We start from the raw sequence: 13521 nt of genomic DNA on the forward strand, positions 1-13521 counted from the left end.
TTAGAGAAAAGAGCAGGAATAAATATTTATAGCAGGAGTTTTGAGCAGGGTAATAAAAAAATACAGAAAAAACTTAGCTGTGTGAATCTAGCACAAACACGTAGCTAGGATCCACACAACATTCTTGGTCAGCTATGTCGCTTCTTAAAAGAAGTAAAAGGTGACTGGGGGAAAGAAACATCATCTGAACTGCCAGGAGATTTGAAAAATATCTACTCAGCATATCTACCTGCTAGACCTAGGTACAGACATTGTGCAGCCAAACATTGATTCTCAAATCCTTATTCTGAAATTACTGTAAATGCAATTTACCTGTGAAGTAGGCCAGTAGAATGAAAGGTTTTATTTTTTTTTTTTTAAATAGGTGAAATCTGTCCACTATGAATCCCACAACAAATCTAATAATAAAGGAGGGTTGGCACTGGTTCATATTTTTAGTGTTTTGAGAAAAGAAAAAAAAAAACTCTTTCAAATAAAATAAAGAAATATTGACAAAAAATACAAAGAAAAAACAACTTTTCAAGGAAAAAATAAATACTCAAGCTAAAATAGGGGGTTTATAAATTCAAGTCAAATTGGGAGGAATATCACATGTCTAAGAAAGCAATCTTATCTGCTGGAAAACTGTCAAAATTGCTACTCAGCAGAGAGTAAAAAATAAGTAATACTTCTTGTTCTTAAACACTGCTAGTTCACAGCTGTTTATTTAGTATTAAAGAAAGTGTGGATGATCTTCTGGGAATGATTTGTCACATCATTTGACAAGAAATATACAAGCATCTGTATGTATATGTATATATATATATATATATATGCACACATATGCCTGTATTTATACAAATATACATTTTTGTGACATATGAGATGTGATGTGATAAAGTGGATGGATACAACAGCAATGTCAAAAAGGGCAGCCGTTAGTAAAGATAGGCAGCTGCTGCCATATGCCATAATGTGGAACAGATCTACTGCACCAAAGCATGGTGATATTCCCTTAGCCATGTCTCAGGCTCCTTTACATAGATAATCTGTGGCTCCATGCCTATCTCGGAAGGTATTTGCAGTGTTGCCATAATATTAACGGGGTAGAATTACACAGGCATTAGATTTTTTAAACTATTTAACCACCTTAAGTATAACAGTTATCCTTTAATCTGAAGATAGGATTTCATTGCCTACTGCTTAATTGACAGAGTAATTATATGTTTATCTTTATTATAAAGTCAGACAACAGCCATTTAAATGTTTGTTTCTTAATAAGATTTCATTACTGGGCAATATCTTTTAACAGAGCTACGTCAGGTTTTCCTGCCTGAAGCCAAGTGTTTATGTCTCTTTTAGCACACTGCAGCAGTATCAGAGATAAGCCATATTCATCCATATTTTAATACTCCAATGGTATTGAAAATGGTGGAACATGTAGCAGATCTTTGGGGAAATCTGTTCCTTTCTTTTGCACTTGTTTGTTTTTGTCAACTAGTCTGTAAGGTCCATGGCCAGTGGCAGGATAATGCCTTATCACAACCATGTTATGTTTCAGTAGGAAAATCATAGCTATATGAAGTCAGAATACATTTTCAGATTCCTTCTCTTTATGAAGCTTTCATACTTACTGAGACAGAATTTATAAAAATTTACTGCAGCAGAAAATCTCAGTAGTACTAGGAAAGATCTCTTATGACTCTCATTTGGCATTTTTATCAAACTTATTATGAAAGAAAGGGTAGGTAGATACAATGTAGATATAACATCGCTTAATTCAAAATTACCCTACAAAATACAGATTAGGCATATTTGTTGCTATTCTATAATACAGCTGCACCAACACAAAAATAATGGACAAAATAATGGTAAAGATGTCCAGAATTTTACTGTAAATCCTACACTCAGCATTTATAGAGCAGCAAAGAAGCAAAGAAGATGTATAGAGGAGAAAAATCACTGCAACAAAAATATATTATAAATATTAGTGAATACATGTTCTATTCAGAAAAAAAAAGAAAAGAGAGAGAGAGAGAAAAAGCTTTGGCGAAAACAAAATTGTTCCATTTTTCTGTCTGCTAAGTTAAAATGTGAGCTTTCTTAAAACAGAAAAAAAACAGAAAACTTAAATAGACATCTTTTAAAAAAAAGCAACAAATATTTATGCAGGTAGAGTCAGAGTTATTAGAAAGTAACAGAATTGCTTTGACTAATGACATGAATTTTATTTATTAAATTCAAGTTTATCATGAAGTTGGTAGATATTACAAGAAAAGTAAAAAGGTATAACAGAACTTTCAAGAGGTCTTGACAGATGGAAATGATCTTTACATTTGTCTAAAAATAGAAGTGTTTAGAGACAACTTGATGTTTTCCCATGAGCTGTGTAAATATGAGATGGAGATCGCTAACTAGGTACAGGGATCAAAAGGTAAAGATGAATCAGTGGTGTTATGCTGATATAAAAAAGGACTTCCTGAGAAGCATAAAGTGCTGTATGGCCATAGAAGGAAGGAAAGTATACTTTGTCTCTGAAAGGACATCAAGGAGGATTTACCTATGTCCAGCTGAGGAGATTCTAGTTAAGGGAAATAAGATCCAGAGGATGTGACCGGTTATGTGTTGTAGACCTCTGAGCATGTTCTGTAGAGAAAGGCTTTGAAATTACTGGGATTGGTTAACCCTGGGGTGGTTGGGAAGTGGAGATATAACAATCTTCTGGTGTTTAAAATATCACTGAGAAGAAGGAAATAATCTGTTCTCTCTATTGGTAGAAAAAGAAGTAAGAAATGTAAATTCCAACAAGGAAGGTTCCAGCCAGATATGAGGGAAGTGAATCATGAGTTGTCAAGATAGAGTCTTCAGAGTAGTTATGGATGGAGAAAGCTCGTTAGAACTGGCTATCCTGTTTTCCTGGGGAATTTAGTTTTATTTTACAGGCCAGTCTGTATATTTTTTCATTAATCCCACCCACTAAACAACTTGGTTTAAATAAGATATGGCTAAACAGCGTAGGCCTAAGATATTTCATTTACTTACAAGAAAACACATTCATGGGCAAAGCTGAGAGACTTCATTAGAGTTCCCAACTCTGTTTTGAACTCAGCTTTTACTAGATAACACAGATGCTCTCTCTGAGTCAACTGTGGCTTGAATTTACATGAAACCTTGTTCAGTTTCTTTGTTTCCATAGGTCATCTATACACTAAAAGTTTCCCAGGTGTGGGGTGTTACAGCTCTGCATGTGCCTCAGGTTTAAGTGTTTAGTGTAACTGTCCTAGCTGACATTTACACTGATCTGATTCCAAAAGGTAAGATAAACAAACAAACAAAAAAGAACAAACAAAACTATGACCAACCTGATCCAGCTTCTCTTCCTGGTTTTATCTTCTAAATTCTTTTTATTCCTCTTTAGCATCAAAAAAGCTGATAAGACTAGTTGGTTTGACTGCATTTAAAATTGGACAAAAGAAATACTTGCTTCTGTAAATGTCAACTGTTTTATCATCATCAAAAAGATAATAACATCTCTGCATTGTTTTGGGGTGAGGATAGGACAATCCATTTTGTATTTTGTTTGAAGGAATTTTATCTGGTCTACTAGGACCTGCTTTACACACTATAATTTATCTCAATTCTATCTGTCATTTTCCAAACAAAAACACTTTTTCCCCTTAAGCAGTCATGATTAAATATAATAGGTGTATAATCTAGTACTTATATGACAGCAATAGGCTATATAAATGTTACTCCCCAGTGCCTGACCAGTATAATGCAAGATCCATTTTAAACACAATTAATTAAGCTTCACTGCCTTTGCAAATAAGATTATTTTCATGTCAAACATGAAAAAGCTGACCCCTGAATGTTTTCATATTAAAAAAAAATCCTGTCTTTTATTTCATCAGGAAAAGATAGTCTTTTTTATTATACATTCTTATTACATACTCTTTTTGTTATACACTAAATGGCAGGCACATTCATAAATCTGAAGTTTTGCTCTTATGTTAATATAAATAAAAGCTCACTAGTGTACTGAAATGGTATTTGACTCTGGCATCAGTAATTGCTGTCGTTTCAAATCTTCATCACTGCAATGTGTAATTCACGTAATTTCCTCATGTAAATAAATCTATTGAAATCTAGAAGCTTATTTTACTAGGTACTTTTTAAATAGGCAACGAAGCTCTCCATATAGGTGTAGAATAACCAAAATGGGACTGAACACTGCTGGGACCTGCCTGGGGAACCAGCTGCAGACTCACATTATGAAACTCTGGACACAGGAATGAGCCCCATGTTCTGTTCCTCAAACACATTTTTCAAGACAAGGAGGCAAGGTCATGACTGTCCAGTCAAAACCAAGATGCTCAAATCTTCTTCCAAATTAAGAAGAGTTGACTGTTTCATTCAAAATACTCCTGGTGGTAGGATCTTTGTATGCAAATATTTCGCTGACTGCAGCATGCTCGTAGACCTTGTGCAGTTCCCTCTTGCACCATAATGTGCTTGGTAGGGCACCAAGCCTTCCAAAGCACCAGGTTACTTCAGCTCTCAGTGTGCTGGATTAAGGGTTTCTAACACAATACCATAATCCTTGAGTGGAGAAAAACTTAAGTAGTATATATGCTTAGTTTTCTTAAATATAAGTCCTTAAATATAAATTCTTAATCTATTCATAATATATTAAATTCTCTTACTTTAGGAGAGGATGTATTTTCAATCCTCCTACAAAATTTTTTGGCAAAGAAGAAATAAGGGGAAGATAAGCTTTTTTTTTTTTTAATATTGGGTTTAGACAAATCCATACTGTTGCTTGTAAAGATTTTTTTCTAAAATCCAAATTCTCTCAATATTACATGCTTGTCAATTGACAATTGAAATATAATATTGACCTTGGGAATATTGGTTGGTCTACAACCTAGAAGCTTAGCTATTGCAGCTTCAAATGTTATGAAATCTCCTCTGTTACCATTACTTCTTGGCAAAACATAGGAATACATTGCTTGCCAAAGTATTCTCAAGGTCAATGGCAAAGCATTTACTGTGAATTTGGGAAGCTGTTTTTATTTGACAAAATTTCAAAGACAAAATAGTTGAACTGTTATATTTAAAAAAAAACACAGTGAGACTTCTGTAGTAAAAAAAATAAAAGGAGAGTTCCTTTTACATCTAAGTAAAGAGGCTATAAATAACCTTGAAATGGAATGGATCTTGCAGATGACTATCACGCCAAAATGCAAATATTCACTAGTCACTTTTTTCATTGAGGCAATTGTAAATATCTTTGTGGACCTTTCTTCCTCCAGTGAATGAGTTACAAATGTACCTAAAGGAGTCTAGTAGCAGAAATGTTAACTGAACTGAACTGAAACAATCTTAAAATCTGTGGTGCTCGTTTGCTTTCAGTTCTGGTGGAGGCAGACACTGCTAGGGGTTTGCCTGGAAGAAAGGAGACACATTCTTGCCTTTTATCCCTCAAATAAGTTTGGTGTTATAACACATAATTCTTTTCTCATTTTACATTGCCTCTGTGAGTTGATAAAAGTTGAACACACATTGAGTTTTAATAAATAGAGCAATGGATATGAATGGTATGATTCCAGAACTACTGTTTTGTCTTTCAAGCAACACGGTAGTATGTTTCTGGAAAGCTTAAGTGAACTCCATATGAAAATGCTTCATGAAATTTTCTTCTGGAAAAAGAAATCGCAGTTTTCATTTTGCATAGAAAAAAGAACAGGCTTAGTACTTGGAAAATATGGTTTGTCTGAGATGCCTGCCTTGTGATTTGCCTTTTTCTGTATTATTTCTTAATGTTTAGGCAGCATCACTAAGTGCTTTATTTTGGGCTGCTGTGAGGAGACAGTTCATCTATATCTCTTTTTTATTTCTATATATGTGCTCTATACATATCAGTGTGTATATTGCATCAGCCAGATGTTTCATCAGCAATAGGTATAGGCAAACTGTCTACCAGTAAAGATCTTTGCAACTAAGCTACATCATTGCTAGGCTGCATTAAGGATCATCACTAGGCTGGGATTTTTGGGATTACCCAAAATATACAGTTCTGGCTCTCTTCAGATTATTTTTGATACAAATAGAAATTATCAAATAACTCTAGCCTTTCAAAAACAGATGCAATACTGGAGAGGTATTGAGATGTCAGATGACTAGCAGTCATCTCTCCGAGTAAAAAATACAATTACAATTGTAAAAAGTACAATTTACAAAACTGCTTTCAGAGACCAGTACTCCAAACAGACTTAACTCATTTTTTAACCAGACCACTTGTTTGGTATGAAAATGTTTTGTATGTTTCCCTACCCAATGAAAATAAAGAAATTGCGTCTTTTATCACAAAAGTATTCTACATCCTGAGTGGTAAGAAAATATAGGACAAGGTCTTATATGGCATTTCCAGTTGAAACTGTTGTATTTTGTATAACTGGAAAGCACAAGAGAAACACAATCTATCCCATATTTTAGAAAGTTATGAGCAAAAAGCAATTGCAGATTCCATTTCACTGATCTGATTAATATTTAAGTATCTCAAAGTTATTTGCATAAAACGGTCAAAACTCTTTGGAAGGAAAAAAAATCCTTAGAATATTGTGAATATCAGTCAATGAATAGATGACCTCTACGAAAAATGAAAAGTCCACCCAAACAAAGAGGCCATTTAGAACTGAAAGTCTTGTTCTAACTCCTATAGTGTATGGCAATTAGGCTGGTCAAATCAACAAATTCAGTCTTGTCATTCTGGCCATGCAACTGTTAGTTCCTTTCTTTTGACTGTAAGTGGATAATCATAGCTATGATACATTTGCCTGTACCAAAGTTATCTTGGTGAAAATGGAATAAAAAATAAATGGCTTGATAAGGAAGAGGCATTTAAATATGTATCTTGAATTCTTTTTAAGCAGCCATCTTCTATGATGAAGATACACTTTGCTTATCAGATTGCCAGCCATATTTGCTCTCTCCAAACCAGCAAGTGCTTTTTCCTCATAGGCACACAACAGATCCCTCTCTCCCAAACAGTTGTATGTAGACAAACAAAGGTTAGTAAACCCAGTTATATAGACCACACTTTAGAAGACAATCCTGTGAGAAAGAAAATTTTAATTTAAGGCTTATCAACTTTTCTCAGAAACGCTCTTGGCTTTAACAAGCCCTCCTGGAAAACCTATCTTCAAGCAATTTCTTTTTTTTTTTTTTTTTTTTTTGTCAGTAACTATGATTTATGGTCAAAGACCCATTTTGCTTGCTTTTCTTTTTTTTTCTTTCTTTCTTTTTTTTTTTTTTTTCCTTCCTTCTTCTGATTGCCCAGCTCTGGAATGACAGCCTGTGTTTGAAACAAATCCACATCACCATATGTAGAAATGATTTGCCACAAATGCACAAATGTCCATCTAACTTAATAAATAACAGTGTATCTATCTGCTGTATACTTTTGCTGAAGTCTGTGGAAAATTAAAAGCAATTGCATTATTAAAATTCTTGTTCAGTTGTCCTTGGTCCATGCAGATCCGTTGAGAGATGGAATCATCAGACCACAATGAGTCCTCAGCATCCTGTACAACAGCATTTAGCGTATCTAGATTAATGTATATAGACTTCCTGCTTGCTGATACTTTGCTATCAATACCTTGACAAGTTGGGAACCTGGCACTTTCTGAGGGCCCCTTAAGATGGTGCTGATTTGAGTTCATCGTTATATATGAGATGTTCTCCAATGCTGGAAGTCCAGCCTCTATCATAATCTGCATGTGTGTCTTCCTCTTGCATATGCTTCTCTTCCTCTACTTGCTTTCAGCTTTTCTACACTTTCAGTCTTTGAGTGTGCCGCACCACAGCTTAAGGCCATGTGGTGTTAACAGTTTTACAGGTCTGCTTTGCCATTTTAAATTAAAGACTGCAAGCTGCTTCCAAATGAACGAAACAATATAATTAATGTATGTAGCTTATTTTGGTAGGTAAAAGGCTTTTTTGCAATCTCAAAGAAACCAGCAGAATTGTATTACTTACATTATCATTAAGATAAAAAGGGAACAGTACATCTCTTTAGTTTAAGAAAATAACTAGTCTTCCTTTAATATTATAAATACTTACTCTTGCAATACTTGGCAGTCTGTTATGAATTTGAGGCCAACAATAGCCATAATGAATTGTTTCAAAAATTTCTGAATAGACTAAATTAACTTATACCTTGCCATTTCACTATTGCTATGTTTTTTCCCTCATCCCCTCCGCAAGAAAAAAAAAAAAAAAAGTTTTGTTTTTTTCTGAAATAATGCGTGGAATGTGCTCTTACTTCTGGAGAACCTGAATATAATTATTGGTTTTATTGAGTAAGGTCCACTGAATTTAAATATCTGGCCCTCACTGCAAACTTGCTTAATATTAGAAGTACCTCATAGACCAGCTGGCTGAAATTGAAAAAAAAAAACTGAAGTAGAACAGGCACTTTATTGTTTCAACTCACAAAATTTGGAAAGATATGATAATGATTTCTTTTCAGAATTTTGTGATTTTGAGAGGGGACAGACCTAACTTTGTTATAACTTGTTTGTTGGAAAAAGAGTAGTGGCTATCCAAAGGGTACCTTTTCTGCTGAAGTATGTTCTTTATTATTGAAACAAATTATTTTTAAAAAATCTTTTTTTTTTCAGCACTTCAAATAATATTTTTTTCTTTACTATTTCTATTAAACAATAAAGCGGATTCCTGTATAATGCATGAATAGTACATCTAAAAGTAGAGCCTAAAATCCAACAGAAATCACAGAGAAGATGGATATCTATAAAATAGTTATTAAAAAATTCTTAAGCCTTTTCTTTTGGTCTTACTTTTTATTTATTTATTTATGTAAACTCACTGTCTTCATTGAGAAACAAGAATTTTCAAGCCCTTAACATGAATGTCTATGCCTATTTCTCTGATTCATTGTGCTATAGTATATTTTGTGTAGTGACTTTCATTCTGTGCAAGGTTAGTATAGCATCAACATCAAAACATGTGATATGTTAAAAAATCCTTATGAAAAAAATCTTCTTCTAGGCATCCTTCTACATTAAAACTGATGGACTGTACATTTAAATTAGCATTTGAAGTTACTTTCCTTCACACTAGTAAGTTCAGTACATGCTAAAAAGACAATAAATCAATTGTATAACTAATTTCTGTGATTTGTTCTCCTTGAAAACAGGCAGAGGCTAAGGAAACAAATGTAGTCCAGCATGGATGCAGAAAGAAGTGGGCAGAACTTTTCCAGGTTTGTCCTTACTCCTTGTCGCCAGATCCTGGTCATTGGGATGATCAAGAACTCATAATAAATTTATCTAATCCTCATGCATGCTCTAAAGTCCTGCTGATTTTCTTTGCCTATAGATTTTGGAAAAATAATGGTGAGTTTTTGTTCTTTGTCATTGTAAAGAAGAAAGTGAGAGCAAAGGTTTATGGAAAACATGACTGAGAAACTCTTAGATGGCAATATAACTAAAACCAGAAAACATAACAGTTTTTGAAATAATCCTTTCTTAAAATGATCTTCTACCTGTATCTGAAGTGCTTGTTTTGAGTATGCTTTCAAGGGCTGACTTCACAAACATAAAAACAATGCTTATGTTTATTTGTCCCATATCAGCCCTGCGCTATTCAGTTCCCTATATAGTCCTAGCTCAGTCTTTGGATGTAGTCCAAGGACATCCATGGATTCCCTATCAAAAATTGCACTGTGCCAAGCACTAAATGCTGAATTATAAAGCATTTAGGAAAAGGGCTGTCTTGAAGTCTTGTCCAACCTGAATTCTTTCTTTTCTAAATGCACCTTTCAATCTCTTCATTCATTTGCTCTTGCAGTAATAATATACTTGCTGGAAGTTTGATGTGGCTGCTTAACAGGTGGCTTACTAGGAGCATAAACCTGAACTAGGAAGGTTCAGTGATTTTAGCACACAGACAAGATTTTTCCTGAAAAATAGAAATTCAGCAAAGAAAATTTTCATATTTTGCATTTTTGGGAAAATGTGAATAACATTCCTTGAAAAGAGAAAACACAGTCATCTGTGTTTTCTCTTTGCAGATTTCTTATTTTTCAAGATCTACAACTGTAGCAAGCCAGAAATGAGAAAGTTTCTTTGCAAAATATTGCAAAAGTTCTTCAAAATGGAAAAAGTAGTCATTTTGAATATCTAAGTTACTATAGGAAACTGTTACAATATTTAGCAAAGAATTTTCTAAAATTCAGGTATTGGCAGACTCAAGAATGTTCCATTCACCATTAAAAATAAGCTAACAAGAAAAGATCTGAGAACAAGGTGTATCCATTACCAATGCTTTAAAAGAATTTCTACTCAGATATTTTTCTGAAGGCACATTATAAAAATATGTTTATTCTACAAGGTAGAATTTCCAGTAAACTAAAGGGAAATTTTATGAGGTGAAAGTCTTCACTACCTTCCTACTTATAAGACATAGACACATAGAAGAAGGACTGCACACTGTATGACAATGAAATTTCTTTTTTCTCAAATTGTACATCAGACTCACTTTGAAAAAAAGTATGTACATATTGTGATGGGAGAAGAATAGGCCTCCACCTGAACAGAATTAACAGAGAGAAAAAAGTAGTTCACTACTATTGGCTTTGTATCTTTTGTAGGACAAAAAGAGAGATTTTCACCTGCTGCTGTATGTCTGACCACTAAACTATGTTTATAAGGAAGATAATCCTAAATTGTTTATTCCTTGAATAGAAAAGCGAAGGAAAGCTGTGAAAGCTTTCCTTGGCGTAAGTGATGTGAATGCATTTAAACAGAGCTTCTGGTTTTGGTTGCTCTGAACTTCACCTCTTTGCTTTCTGAACACCCAACTAATGGCACATGCTACTTCCATTGTATTTAGGGACACTCAGCAGAAACTGCCTTTGTTGAAACTTTTTTAGAGATTTGATCCAAAGCCACTGTGGCTGTTGAATATTTGCCTGGTTTAGAAAGGTCTAGAATGGAAAATGACAGCAATTAAACCAGTCTTCCTTCCTTCCTTCCTTCCTTCCTTCCTTCCTTCCTTCCTTCCTTCCTTCCTTCCTTCCTTCCTTCCTTCCTTCCTTCCTTCCTTCCTTCCTTCCTTCCTTCCTTCCTTCCTTCCTTCCTTCCTTCCTTCCTTCCTTCCTTCCTTCCTTCCTTCCTTCCTTCCTTCCTTCCTTCCTTCCTTCCTTCCTTCCTTCCTTCCTTCCTTCCTTCCTTCCTTCCTTCCTTCCTTCCTTCCTTCCTTCCTTCCTTCCTTTCTCCCTCCCTCCCTCCCTCCCTCCCTTCCTCCCTTCCTCCCCTATCTTTATGTCTGTCTTCCCTTTCCCTAACTTCATATAGAATTATGCATCTTCTGATGATTGTAGCTTTATATGCTTATGTTTTTAATTTCTGATTCCTATGATGTCATGTGTTTACAGGTGTGGGGTTTTTTTTTACCAAAATCCCCGTTTCATCATTTTTGTTTTCATATCAGTAGAGAAATGCTGAAGAGCAGACTGAAGAGCCATTCTCACTTCTTATCTATTCAGTTCCCACTGAAATTATGATGCTCCCTAGGGTTGTCACATCTCCTCCGGCTGCTCCTATCATCAGTCTCACCCAAAATTTCTTTTAGACCAACTTTTTTTTTTTGAAAAAAAAAACACTTCTAGGAGCAGTTGATAAAAGAAACCATCTTCCTTGGTGGTGGTTTCAACCAACAGAACCTGAGTTTTCTTGAAATGGAGTATGAATGGAAAGGAAACTTTTGTGCTTTGCACTGGTTATGATCACCCAACAGTATGAGAACAGCATTAGGATGAAAGGCGCGTCAGGTCTGCATTTAGCTGTTGTCTGCTACGGACTAAAGTTAGATGTTTTCATTTTGCAGAAGAAGGTCAATCTAGTCTCAAATGTCTGTTTTCTTATTATAAGTGATTTACTTATAAATAGTTTGCTATATATACTTTTACTCAGAGTGATTAATCAACAAGGAGTAAGGAGTTCTGACTTTCTTTAAATTATATATGAAAAAACATATATGAAAATGTAGTATTTTAGTTCAGTCAGAATGTTTTGGTTGTTTGTCACAAATGTTTTAAATTAGTAATACAATAAAACACTTAGCCTTACTAATAATATAATTATGGTGATATTGCAGTAAAGATGGCGGTATTACAGTAAAGACTGCTCTAAAATTAGTATATATATTTTTTGTAGCTGCTAAAAAGGATAGCCTAAATAGCATGCTTACAAAATTAATATTAAAGGAAACAAGTTTTAAAGGATTCATTTAAAGAATTTAATGTTGTTAAAAGCTTTTACCAAAATAATACTTCTAGCAGGCACAACATCCTACTTTTTCCAAGCTTTGTTAAACAAGACAAACCAGCTGGTTTTCTTTTCTAATAAACATGTCTCTTGATTTCTGTTTAAAGATATGTTTTTCCTTAATAATCTTCCTTAATAATGTGACCAGTAAGAAATGGAATCAGTAAAACAAACAAGAGTTATAGCAGTTTTTTTGAAGCTGATCTCCTCTAACTGTCAGGGTTATTATGTAGACACATTTAGGTTTATTACAGTGACCATCAACCAGTGAAAACATCAGCTATGACCTTGCACTTCCTATTAATATCTATTCCATCATGTTTAAAAGGTAAAACTTGGCGAACAAAATTCAGGTAGAAAGAGCAAATACTAACATTGCTTTCTAATAAAGGATAATAGAGAAGTAATAGAGCGCCTGTCACTCAAAAATGATCAACTCAGAAATTTCTATCAAATCATTATAGTTGTCTGAAAATGCATTCAATGTTCCAAACTTATACATTCACAGAAAGTGCTACTTAAATTTGGAACAAAAGATTGAATTAGGTTCCTAGATCTGTATAAGTAAATTGAAGTTATTTAAAAAAAGTAAAGAAAAAAAAAAGTTAAAAAAGGAAAAACTCAAGTAACTCAGACGCTAAAGAATTCTTGGATGATTTTTAAAAATCTGTAATTTTTTTACACTATTTTTACAGACATACATGAGAGCTTAACTCTTAGGGCATGAAAACAAATATGCTTTATTATACACTGCAATTTGGATATTTACTTTTGCAGTAAATGCACTTAGAGGTAAATAAATGCACATTAAAATCATTTAGTCGAAATGATTATGAATGATGAATAATGATCGAAAATCATTAGACGAAAGATAACTTTGCAAAACGGCACGACAGTGATGCAGTGTTCCGCTTCCAGTGCATAGAAAATATGTGTGAGGACCAAAATAAGTTTTTTTAACTTCTGCCATTCCACATCTGCCCCCATACAGAGGATGCTGGTCAGAGTTGCTGCAGTCATCAGTGAATAAATCTACCCCAGCAACAGCCTGGGGGAAATGTGGATCATAACCATGACTTTGATATTGGGAAATGTGGATCATAACCATGTGAAGACCCAGTCCTTTTAGGGCTTGTAACCACATTCTCTGCCTCTTCTGAAGAGGTCATGATAGTGATGTCCCCTCCTGGCC

This window comes from Tinamus guttatus, unplaced genomic scaffold (genome assembly GCF_059628265.1).
Source record: "Tinamus guttatus ecotype Peru unplaced genomic scaffold, ASM5962826v1 Tinamus_guttatus_pri_ptg000639l, whole genome shotgun sequence".
Classification (NCBI taxonomy): Eukaryota; Metazoa; Chordata; class Aves; order Tinamiformes; family Tinamidae; genus Tinamus; species Tinamus guttatus.